This window comes from Carex rostrata, chromosome 35, assembly GCF_964058835.1.
Source record: "Carex rostrata chromosome 35, lpCarRost1.2, whole genome shotgun sequence".
Taxonomy (NCBI): Eukaryota; Viridiplantae; Streptophyta; class Magnoliopsida; order Poales; family Cyperaceae; genus Carex; species Carex rostrata.
Genome location: NC_135952.1, coordinates 3097256 through 3110569, shown reverse-complemented (window position 1 = coordinate 3110569; position 13314 = coordinate 3097256).

Sequence of the window (13314 nt, the reverse complement as noted above, 5' to 3'; positions counted from 1 at the left end):
TGACTTGCGTGGTGCTGGTACTAGTGTACCTGTCCAGTGTAGATACTAGTATGGTTCTGAATTGATTTACCAGACACTTACTTGACAGGGACCATATTGCAAATTAATTATATTTATGGGTATGAATTATAAAATATAAGGCCTATGTGAGTTGTATAAATATAAGAGACCAAATTGTAAGATGTAAATTGTTTGAGGCTATGGCCGGCCATGCATGTGAAGTATTATAATTTGAGCCATATGTGAATTTAAATAATTGTAAAGAGGACTGAAATTGAAATGTTATAAATGGACTTTGAGTAAATGGTGAATTGTTAATTAGAGGCGTAAACCGTTGCTAAATTATGGGCCTTTAATTAAGTTGAATTGGAATAAGATAATTGATACGTAAATGGGCCAAAGTGAAATAATTGAGTAAATTGGGCCTTTGAATGTTTAGCTGGATAAATAAGGTGAATTGGATTTGTAATTTCATAAGCCTTGTAATATTGAAATGAATATGACATGATGTGTACATGTAAATTTGGAATTGGACGTGAATTAAATGATTATACATGAGCTGAAAGGTATAAAAGAATTGACGAATTAAAAGACGGCTTTTGGAATTTAAGTTTTGATAATGTAACCGAACTAAACCAAGTAAACGTATAATATAGGTGTAGGCTCAGTCGAGCCAGATTTCGCGAGGCAATTCGAGACGCCTGATCTTTAAATTAAGCGGTACGCTCGTCATAATAAGGTGCGGGATTCTTGGACTTGTTTGATACTTTATTTTCAGGAATTAAACTGTGTTTTCGTTTGTCATGTTGAATATCATTGATTGCATCATTGAATTGTGTATAGCATTTGCATAGCCCAATCAAATTAAACTCGAATTGATGTGACTTGAGTGATTTGCATGCTGGTATGGTTGTAGGTTGTGTCGATCGATTATGATCTGATTTGATTGAAAGTCACCACGATTTGATTTGATTTGATTTGATTTGATGTGATTTGATTTGGATATGTATGTGAATGGATTTACGAAGTTAAGCACTTGGATCCAATGAATTTGCCAAGTCGGGCTGTATGCTGACTTGGATTCCCAGGATCCTAATGGCCTTAGGTGAACGGCCCTCGATATTCCCAGTACCGGTTGGGACGAGGGAGGGTGATTATGTTATGAGATGTGTGATTGGAAATCGTGGGTGACTTGTGTAACGTCTATGGCTCGGTGGCATTTTCCTACGTGTTAATGCATTTGAAAGGTCAATTGAATATTACGACTATTGGAATGATTCCAGAGAGGATTTTCTTTATATGATTCAAACCAGACCTTAATAAACTGTTAAGCCAAGCGATTGCAGATGGGTGTCAGATAAAGGGTCCAGCGGTTGGCCATCTGTAGGTGTCAGTAACCCTACAGATGTGGGTTTGATAATGGTTCAGCTCGAAAGAACATCTGTAATTGCTACAAGCCCTATTGAATTGAGTTATTGAATTGAGTTAAGCCAAAATATATGTTGTGTTTGAAATTCATCTTGGAAATTCCGTAAACTGTGTTTCAGGTTGATTAAACTGTTGTCGAGCATTGGCATTCTGTTATTTATGATTATATATATCTGTTTGAACTGTTATTGTTTGGGTTTCATTTTTTGAATATAGAGTCTGATTGCAAGTCCAATAATCTAAACTGTGGCAAAATTCGCACTGAGAATTTATTCTCACCCCCACCCTCCCGATCATTTTCAGGTTTGTTACACGGACGCAGCGAATGAGGATATTGGCAATGCATATAAAAAGATCCACTGCCTGGCGTGTATTTATATGTTAATAAATACACGCGGCAGGCTGTCACACCCGGTGGATTTGGGGTGTGACACATATACATACACATACAAATACACATATACACATATACATATTTAAAATGTTTTCTGAAAATAAAAATGTAATTCCTATAAATAATGTAATTCATTGAAGAAAGTTAGATCTGAAGCAATTATGGATAATATCTTGCTCTTTTTGAAATATTATGAAAAAAAAAAAAAAAAGGATCGCTAGAATTCTGGATACTTCTAATCCCACAAGAGAACTGTATGAAACAGGAGGAGAGATCCAATTACATTTTTTTTTTGTGACACCGAATTTATTTTTAAAGTTTTCAAATTCCAAACTATCGATCTAAACCAAGGTTCTAAATAGCGATTATAGCGGCATAGCGGGGAGACAAAAAAAAAGCTATTGCGAATAACGTAGCTATAGTGGAAGCTATCACACATAGCGATTTCCCTTTTCAAACTTTATATTCTATATTTATACTAATTATCAACATAATCAATATTAGAGAATTTATGTAACAACTAAATGACAACTAATCTAAGTCTATACTTTTTATCAATTACGCAAATAAGAAGGAAAAAAATCTAAAAAGTAACATTATTTAATAGTTAATACTTCATGGTATTACATATTATAATAGACAAAGAGCAATTAATTTTATAAGGTAAATGAAGTCAATATACATATTTAAACATTTTATAATTATAATAATAATCAAAATCAGTTTTCAATTGAAACGAACGATAATAATTTTACAAATGAATACTATAAAAAGAGTAATCAAAATGAAGAATTAGTATTTGAATATTTCTCGATATAGAATGATAAAATAAATCACAAATAAAAATAGAAGCACATAGTTTGGTTTAGTATACTTATCGTAGAATACCATGTAACATTAGAAATAAGAATAGAAGTACAGAAGTCCATATAAATTCCAAAAAAAAAATCATGTAGCATAGCGGTAGCTATAGCGGGTCTCATATAGCGGTAATAGCGGTCAGCTATTATAGCTATAACAGTCGTAGCTGAATTAGCGCAATTTTATCTCATAGCTTAGCGTTTATGGTCCGAAAAAGCTATAGCGCAGCTATAGCTAGCTATTTAGAAGCCTGATCTAAACCGTTTAACATGATGGATATATTAAAATGTGCTTGCAGATCAAATTTTATATTTTTTTTTTTGAATTTTTTTACTATTTATTAAGTATTTTACAAAATCGTTGTTTTCAAATCATTGAATTTTTGTACTCATCTTAATAAATAAATAAATAATTAAAAAAAATATAAAATTTGATCTGCAAGTACATTTTAACATATCCATCATGTTGAACAGTTTAGATCGACTGTTTGAATTTTGAAAATATAGAGTGTAATCTGGCGTCACTAAAAAAGAGTGTAATTGAATTCCTCCTCATGAAACAAAGAAGCTATGTGTGTGTGTATATATAGTCCGAAGTCTTTAGAACTTTAGAATTGTGAAATTTGATTTCGCTGGCTCAAGTCATAAAGTATGCTAGAAGCGGGTCAAATTAATTTTACCGATTCGGATGATCCGACTAAAATGAGTATCGGATACACTACAGCAGAACGGATTTTCTGCGACCGGTATCAGCGTCCGGTGCTGGCGCCAGTCGCAGAAAGTCTATTTTTTTCAAAAAAAAAAAAAAAACTAACTTCTCTGGCGACCAAGAGTTTCTGCGACCGTATCAGCGACATGACCGGTCGCAGAAAGTTTTTTTTTTTTTTGATCGCTGAAATTTTAGGGTAAAAAAAAAGCGCCAGAACCCAAACCCAAACCCTTCGTCCCCGCGCGAATCCCAAACCCTTCGTCTCCGCGCGAACCCCAAACCCTATCTTTCCATCTCCCTCCCGAGTCCAGACCCAAACCCTACACCCCAGTCTACTCTCCATTCCGCCTCTCCCTTCTTCTCACCTTCTTCTTCTCCACTCCGCCTCTCCTCTCCGATTCCTCCTCTCTTCTCTTCCGTTCCACCTCATCCTTTTGCAAGACGACGAGGCTGGAAATACAAAATCAAAAGGGTGCCCTGCTGATTCGTGACATTGGACTCGGAGACGGTCGAGAGGCAGTGCTGGCTTCAACAGAGGGTTTTGCCCTTTCTTTGATTGGTCGGTTTTTTGACTTATAATATTACATCACAAACATAATATTTACTGATATTTCGGTTCAGCTGGTTGGATAGGTTTTATTTGGTTTTCAATTTTCGAAACCAAACCATAAATCAAGTACCTATCTCCCGTAATTTTGAAATCAAATATCTGATTAGTTTTTTTATTCATTAAAACCTGAATTGCTGATTACACTAACTTCTAACTGTTATCAGTTATTACTAATTATAAATTGTTCCATTCAAATTATCTTTATCATATTAGGTTAAGGCTTAGCATTTAACCCAATATTTACCAATTTGGTTCTTTTGTGCCTTATTCAATTTGTATGCTGTTAATTAGAAAAGGAAGGTGCTAATCTAGAAATTACCTGATATGCTTGGTTTAGACAGCATTGGTTAGGTCTTTATTCTTGTATGTGTAGCATTATTTTACTTGTGCTACATTAGAATCCAATTTTTTTTATGAATCCAGTATCTAACGAAAGCAATTAGGAGAATGATACAAACATTTTTATTCTCTAAATGTAATACTTTTGTCAGGAGTTGAACGAATCACAGTCGGAGTTATTGGGAAGGCTTCGTGGGCTGAAGGAGGTACCTATGATTTTTATGACATTTTATTTTTACTGTAGTTAATGTCATAGATTCATTTAATCAATTTTTCTGGTTTGATCTTTGAGGCTTGCTTATGTTGATAGAAGCAAACTATTTTGAATTTTTCTGGTTCCATCTTTGAAAATTTATTGGGACTTTTTGGAAGTGGTATTTGCATCAATATAATGAAACCGTATCGAGTTAGAAATTTATAGTTTTTTTGCATGAATGACCTTGTACTTGTTTCTATTTATATGTTTATTTAGGAATAACTTATAATTTTGACTTGTATTAATATAGGTATATGATGTGATGTAATCCTTAAACATGTCGGTCGTGACTTGTGTGTGAGGTGTCAATGATAGTAAGAACAGAAAGAATGTAATTTTGGGATTTTTGATTCAATTTACAATTTCTAATAAGAAGTTCTAAATATGCAGGACCGGTTTTGTCGGTTATTTTTTATTTTTTTTATTTCATGACTTGAGAATTTTGAGGAAATTGTAATTGATACTATGGCAAAATTAGAATTGTTGTGTTGATATTGTTACTGTTGTATCTCAAATCAAAACCGTAATTTTGTATGATATTTGATGTTACAATTGAATCGATCTATTGTGTATGTTTTGAGAAAAGTAAAGTGAAAAAAAATTAATAGAATAGTAAATAACAAAAAAAACTGACATAATAGTTTCAGCGACCGGATTTGACTATCAGCGATCGTTTTTTGGTCGCAGATACCCTTTCATGACGTCAGCAAAAAAACAACAGCGACCAAAAAAATTGGTCGCAGAAAAAGTATCAGCGACCGGTGACGTCATCAGTTGAGTATCAGCGACAGTGCTTTCAGCGACCGGGGTATTAGCGACCAGAATTGACTTTCTGCGACCGGGTGGACTATCAGCGACCGGCGCCTGGACTTTCTGCGACCGGAAAACCGGTCGCAGAAAGTCAGATCTGTTGTAGTGATACGTACCCGGTTCAATATTTAAAACTGTAAGTATCCATTAGAAAATAAAATTATCTGGTCTGTTTAAATCTCTGATGATAATGATTTCGAAAATTTTCCAAATTTATATCATTATATGTACCAGTTGACGGAAATAAATTTGCTGCTATTCTCAACAGGAACCTGTTATTTCAATCTCCAATCCTAACCGTTCAAATTTTTCCATACACTAATCTCAGTAAAGATCGATCAACGTGTTGACACTATGTATTATGAGTGAGTCTATGGTACTATGCATATCACGGGTTGTTACCGTGCTACGGCTCTATATTCGAGTTTTCAAATCCTAACGGTCAATCCGAACCGTTCATCTTCGTTCTCCATATTAATATGTGTTTGGAGACAAAATTTTACATTTTTTGAAAATTTTTTACTATTTTTTTAGATATATATTTAGAAAATCACTTGATATGAAAATTCTGGACCATCCAAAAACAGTGATTTTCAATAAATCTAAAAAAATAGTAAAAAAATTCCAAACAATGTAAAATTTGGTCTCCAAACACATATTAATATGGAGAACAAGATGAACGGTTCGGATCAACCGTTAGAATTTGAAAACTCAAATATAGAGCCGTAGCATGGTAACAAATCGTAATATGCATAGTACCATAGACTCACTCATGTATTCCTTGTTGCTTTTATATAAAATATATTTATCTTTGTCTAGTACAAGATACGCAATGCAAAATTAACTCGTATGTTAAAAATAAGGACAGTGCTATATTGAGATCTTAATTTATAATTTTCAGGGCTGAGATAATTTTTTTTCTCTTTATATCAATTGTTCTCTTATTTAATACATTTTTTTTTAAAACTGAAATAAGATTATGTCTTAAAATGGTACTAAAATTCAACGAAAACTGCTCTATGGACGCTTCAAAGAGCAAAAATGCTGGCGACAGACAAGGCGATAGGCGGACCCTCAACCGCTCAGCAGTGAAGGAGAAGACACTGACGGAATGGTACGAAGAGGCGATGAAGGAAAAGCCCAGAGACATAGAAGAGATAGAGACCGGAGGGACGACGAGGAGGGAGGCGGTAGAAAAGGTTGCAAACAAGATGGCGCCTTTTCTTATTTCTCGTCAGGAGGCGACAATCAAGGCGATCACCAAAAGTCAAGACTTTCATACCCACCAGTTTCAACCCACCTATGCCCAAGTGACATTCAACACCTTTACAGCAGTTAAGGAAGGTTTAAATGCCACAAAGCAAACTCCAGTACTTTTGCGCAGGAAGGAGGCCACCATTAATGCCATCCGTAGAGCTGCAACAACAAACACCTTGAAAACAGCAGGAAGCACACCTCCCCAAGGGGAACATGCTTTGAACCAGGAAGCAAAAGCAAATCTGGGGGAAGATACGGCATTTAAGCAGGATGAAGAGAATCAACCACCAAATGAGGAGGAATGGATAACAGTGCAAAGGAAACACTATATGCGCAAAGCAAAAGGAAGTAAGTACATCAATCCTCACCTTGAAAAGAAAATACAGATATTGAAAGGTCAGGGGAAATGTTTTAGATGCCTGGAGAGAGGACACACCCAAATTAACTGCAGAAATAGCATTAAGTGCTATACTTGCAATAAACATGGCCATACCTCGGGAAGATGCAAAGAAAAAGGTCTCACCAATACAAATAGACCTTTGCACAACAACAAAAAATCACCAATCGAAAACAGGGGAGAACACAAACCACACAAGAACAAAGAACAAGAAAGATTTGAAAAAAAAGAAACAAACATGGACAATTGGCAAACCATGTCGATGACACCCGCAAGCCGTCTGCCGGGCGCAAGGCCTGAGCAGCAGACAGTTTACGTGCCTAGCAGGGAGGGCTTTCATCCAACAAATGAGCAGCTGGATAGAGCCTTAGCAGTACATGCCGGGCCCAATGTCAACAAACAGACATTGCCGCAAAGGTTAGCTACAACCTTGGCTGCTCAGCTTGGACATCATCCAAGGGCCTTCGAGGTTGGGCAACTCGACACGGCAACAGCTGCTTGCATAGTGATATTCCCGACAGAGGACCTTCGCAACCATGCCGTGGAAGTGGGAATTTTCGCGATCGATTTTAACACCTACGTGCAGCTAGCTGAGTGGAAAAAAAGCCAAGGTATGGTTTACGACCCGTTAGAACACAAAGCGCGTATTTGTATTACCGGTGTCCCTCCACACGCTTGCAATATTGATGATATTGATCAACTCATCTCTGGAATTGGCCATGTCGTTAAACTGGCACCAGTTTTTAAAAATGGAAATTACCACTCGGTTCGGGTTCTGATAGCAACTCAAAATCCTTTGCTCATACCAAAAACTCTGCTAATGAGGCAGCACCCATATGCAAAGCTAGTTTATTTAAAACTAGAAGGTTGGCTACACACTTCGAGCGGCCCCGCGCTCAACGGAGGCGGTGATAGTTGCATTAACAACCCAAGGCAAGGTGGGACACGCATGCCACCGCAAAACCGCCGCAGGCACTCCCCAGATTCAAGTGACTACAACAACTCAGTCACTGATGAATATCAAGTGGGAGCTGATTCAATGTATTCAAGGAGAGAGAGAGAGCTCCAACAATGGAGACCGGAAAATAAATCACTGGAGACACAAGTGCAGAACCAAATGGAGATAGGCCAAAGTTCGGCACAAGAATTAAGGTTTGTCTTGGTAAACGATAAGCCGCCTTTGACAGGGGACAAGCAAAAAGAGGTAATTTTCATCTCTGGAGACAAAAATCAAATCTCTAACACACTGACTTTTGATTCCAAAGTCAAAAATGGTACAAAAGTAAATGAGAACGGGGCACAAAGAAACACTCTCCACATGATCGTTACAACCACCTTGGGAAGCGTTCTCCTGCATGCGCAGTGGAATTTTTTTCATAAACCATAATTTAAAAAAAGGATTCTTGGGGAACCAATATGATTACCATTTTTTTTTTCAAAAATCATAAGAACCGTGGGAAAGTCACGGTCTGGCATTTTTTTTTTTTTTCCAGACCGTGTGCTTCTCACGGTCTTGCCAAAAATTTTTTTTTTTTTTTTTTTTTTTAAAAAAAACAGATTTTATTTTCAGACCGTGGGGTTCCCACGATCTCAATTTTTTTTTTTTTTTTTAATTTTTTTTTTTTTAGTATTAAAATATTAGAAATGTTGAATATGTTTCTTTGAAAATAGATGAAATAAAATATAATTTGATTTATTAGAAATACTGCAATAAATAACCCGGATCAATATTTTTTAGGTCGGATTTTTCGCGACTGTAAGAAAAATTAATATATTTATTTATGTGTTATTAGAAAAAAATAAAAATGCTTAGATTCTGAGTTATTGATCCCGGTTCAAAAGTCACTTCTAGGTAATCCAGAAAATATTGTGATCCCTCTAGGACATTTAATTTATAAAAAGTTATATCTATTTTGAGAATTCTTTTTGAATAACAATTATTAAATAACTTAAAAGTTATTATTATTTTCAAAAATAGATATAACTTTTTATAAATTAAATGTCCCAGAGGGATCACAATATTTTCTTGATTACCTAGAAATGACTTTTGAACCGGGATCAATAACTCAGAATCTAAGCATTTTTATTTTTTTTCTAATAACACATAAATAAATATATTAATTTTTTTTACAGCCGCGAAAAATCCGACCTGAAAAATATTGATCGGGGTTATTTATTGCAGTATTTCTAATAAATCAAATTATATTGTATTTCATCTATTTTCAAAGAAACATATTTAACATTTCTAATATTTTAATACAAAAAATTAAAAAAAATTCTGTTTTATAAAAAAAAAAAAAAAATTGAGACCGTGGGAACCCCACGGTCTGAAAAAATAATCTGTTTTTTTTAAAAAAAAAAAAAAAAAAAATTTGGCAAGACCGTGAGAAGCACACGGTCTGGAAAAAAAAAATGCCAGACCGTGACGTTCCCACGGTTCTTATGGTTTTTGAAAAAAAACTGGTAATCATATTGGTTCCCTAAGAATCCTTTTTTTAATTATGGTTTATGAAAAAAATTCTGCGCAGTGCACCCAGACAAAAGAAATCAAAATAGCTCTGAAAAAAATCATCTTTGCAAATCCCACACGCTATCCAGGAGGCATGAGCTGGAAAGAACAGGCTGGCTACAGTAAGCATGAATCGCCTTTTCTCATTTTAGAACAAACAGTTGCGGCCCAAAGCCCAATTCTGCTATTTAAAGAATTTCTCGCCTCAAGCACAGATCCTTTCTCAAACAGTGGCCCAGTTTTTATTGAAGAAAAACAATCCTCTATAGACCCGAACTTAGAGGATCTCTCCTCGGCCCTTGAAGAATTAAAATCTCCACCAGGCTTTGAGGGCCCGCCACGGTACAAACCAGAGGTAACAATTAGAAGAAGCCCACGCCTCAAGAAGAAGAATGATGGCCCATATATTTCAGCCATAGACAAGGCTCGTGCAGTGTTAGGCTATGAAGGCAGTGGCTACAACACACCACAGAAGAACAAGAGGAAGATGATACAAGAAGAAGAAATCGAATTGAGTTACCTACGCTCTTATGAACCGCTCACAAAAATACAAGCTGAATTGATTGTGGCAGCAGCAGGATCTTCAATAACCAATGAAATGGAAGCGCAAATCACATCTCTGGCGCAACATGGCTCCCTGGTGCACGGCGGGAAGAATGGAAAAGGACCAATGGTGGTCAATTAGAAGGGCAGTTGGAAGAATCAGGTTCTTCGGGTACTTGTAATGTCATTGTTTTAGTTGTTTTAATTGTTTCTTTATGGAAGAGGAAAGTTTAGATAAGGTTAGAAGAGGGGTGGTGTTTTTATCTTATTTTCAAGGCAGGTTGCCTTTGTATCCACAATTGTTGAGTGAAAAAGATGGAGTAAGTAGTGCAAAATTTAATGAGGCTAGTAGCAGCAGCCTATTAAATTGAAAATTTCTATTTAGGGAAGGGGATGGAGTAGAAAAGGTTAGAAGCAGGAAGGTGAATTTGTTTTATGTTTTCCAACGTCTGAGACCTTTGTATCCAACATGGTTAAGTGAACAAGATGGAGTTAGTAGAAAAAAATACTGTTGTTTTTTGTGCATGATTGAGATACCCTTGTTGCTTGGTAATGAAAAAGAGGGGATGCTATTCAGTCCAAAGATGCTGGTTTTTGTGATTAAATGAATCAAAACATCAAAATAAAATTCATTTCATGGAATGTTCGAGGTTTAAATGAAAGGAAAAAGAGATTAGCGATACGAGAAACTTTCTTATTGGAGAAGCCTGATCTAGTATGTCTACAAGAAACAAAGTTAGAAAAAATAGATCAAAGGATGATTAGGGAAATATGTGGACTTAGACTACAGAAATATGAGGCAATAAAGTCACAAGGAACCCGAGGAGGCATAATAATTGCATGGACACCGACAAAATTTACCCTTATGCAATCAGATGAGAGAGCATACAGTTTAAGCCTGTTACTCAAGAATAATGTTGATGGAACTAGATTTTGGTTTTCCGGCATTTATGGGCCATCAACATCGCAAGGAAGAACTATGTTTTATGAGGAGCTATCCGCGATCCGACCAAATGATAGCACACCTTGGATAATAGGTGGGGATCTGAATATCACTTTGGATTTTGAAGATCGAAATAACAACACACAAGCGGAAATGAGGACAACACTAAACTTTGCAAACTTGATTTCATCATTGGGATTAATAAATACGACATTACACGGGAGGCGCTTTACATGGTCTAGCGAGAGACAACAACCGCACATGGCAAGGTTAGATAGATTTCTAATTTCAACAGAATGGAACACGAAATACCCAAACTCAAATCAGAAAGCATTGGCCAACACTTCTTCGGATCACTGCCCTATCTTATACACAGCAAGTACAAGTTGGGACAGGTCAAAGTTCTTTAGATTTGAGAACTATTTGTTAAGGCAACAACAGTTCACAGAAATGGTCAAGGAAACATGGCTCAGCATGGAACAAGCACAATCACCCGAGCAACTGCAGCTCAAACTAGCAAAGATTCAGAAATGCATAAAAGAATGGAGCAAAAACAAAACAAGGAACATCAAGAAACAACTTCAGGTATGTCGGGATTACCTGGAATGGATTGACAAAGTCAAAGAAGGAAGAGGCATGACTCAGCTCGAGAAATACATCACGGCAACAATCAAATCAAGATATGCGGAATTAGCACTACAGGAAGAGGACATGTGGAGGCAAAGAGCGCGCACAAAGTGGGAATCAGAAGGTGACAAAGGTACGAAATATTTCCACACAATTGCATCAATAGCAAAGAACCACAACAAAATAGCAGAGATAGAGCATCAAGGAGAAGCATGTTCGGATCAGACCTCCAAGGCAAAGGCTTTCTTTGAACATTATGTCAGCCTAATAGGTACGCAATCTCACACGATGCCACACATACAGTGGGATAATCTTTATCCAATATCAGACGAATTGTCAGACTTGGATAGTTTGGCAATGCCTATTACAATACACGAAGTAAAGGAGGCTATTAAACAATGGCCCAACCACAAGAGCCCCGGTCCGGATGGTTTCTTTCTATTTCACTTTTCCTTTTAATGTTTCTTCTGTATTTCTTTTTCTATATGTTTTATGTTTTCCTTTTTAAGCTCAACTGTCTTGAGCTTCCTTGTTTTTCATATTATGCGTTACAAATTTCTTGTAACAGACAATTTATCAATGAAAATACGGGCTAGACCCATATTTTTCTTCAAAAAAGATTGTCTTAAAATTAAGGAAATAATTTAACGTTTTAATTTAGAACAACGACGACATTATTTACTTTTATAGAATCATATTGTGTACCTTATTTTCTTGGGAATTATATTTTGCTACTTCTACTCGTGTGATCTCACAAGCTAATATCATTACTTATTCAGTAGTTTACCAATTATCTAAGCAATCAACCTTAAATGAACTTAAATATTATAATATTGTATGATATAAAAATCATCACATGACACAAAAAAAGAACGAACAAAAGTAAATACTATTACAAAATATATTATTTTGTGCTGTTGAAAGTTACATGTAAATTTTAATTATCATTAATCTCTTAAACATGAACAAAAGCAATGAAAATAAATTTGTAAAAAATACTAACAAATGTGTATCCCATAGTGTATGTAAATACAAGGTTTGTTGGATTAGATTTATGACCAACACTTTATTAACCTTAGACCGTTAGATAATAAGAATCCTGAAAATTATATATATCAATAATACTTGTATTAACACAAGTTATTTGAAAAATAACAATTCATCTTAATAAAAAAATTTATAGAACTAATAAAGCGAGTGAATGTAAATTATTAAAGTTTTAGTATATTTATTATGTTAATCAACAATGCCAAATAATAATATGAACTTCAAAATTTAATAGTAAAAGAAAAAAAAAAAAACTGATGTGAGATACCCACAAATTCAGTAGATCTGGGACTATTAATCCTTCTCTTTGCGCTAAAAGAAATAAACAACAAATTTTTTTTTTTACTACCAAACTTAGCTACTATGAAATAGCTAACTCTTTTTCCCCACAATTTCATGATGCAAACATTTTGTTTATTTTTTTCTTTCTGTTTTATTTTGGGTAACCAACGACTTAAATGTATTAATTATAATAATTTTTATATCAACATAAATTGTTGGATACATATGTAACTGTACTTGTAAAATTATAAAGGATAATTATAATTTCCCCTATCTATCCATCCCCCAACTAACTTTCTATTT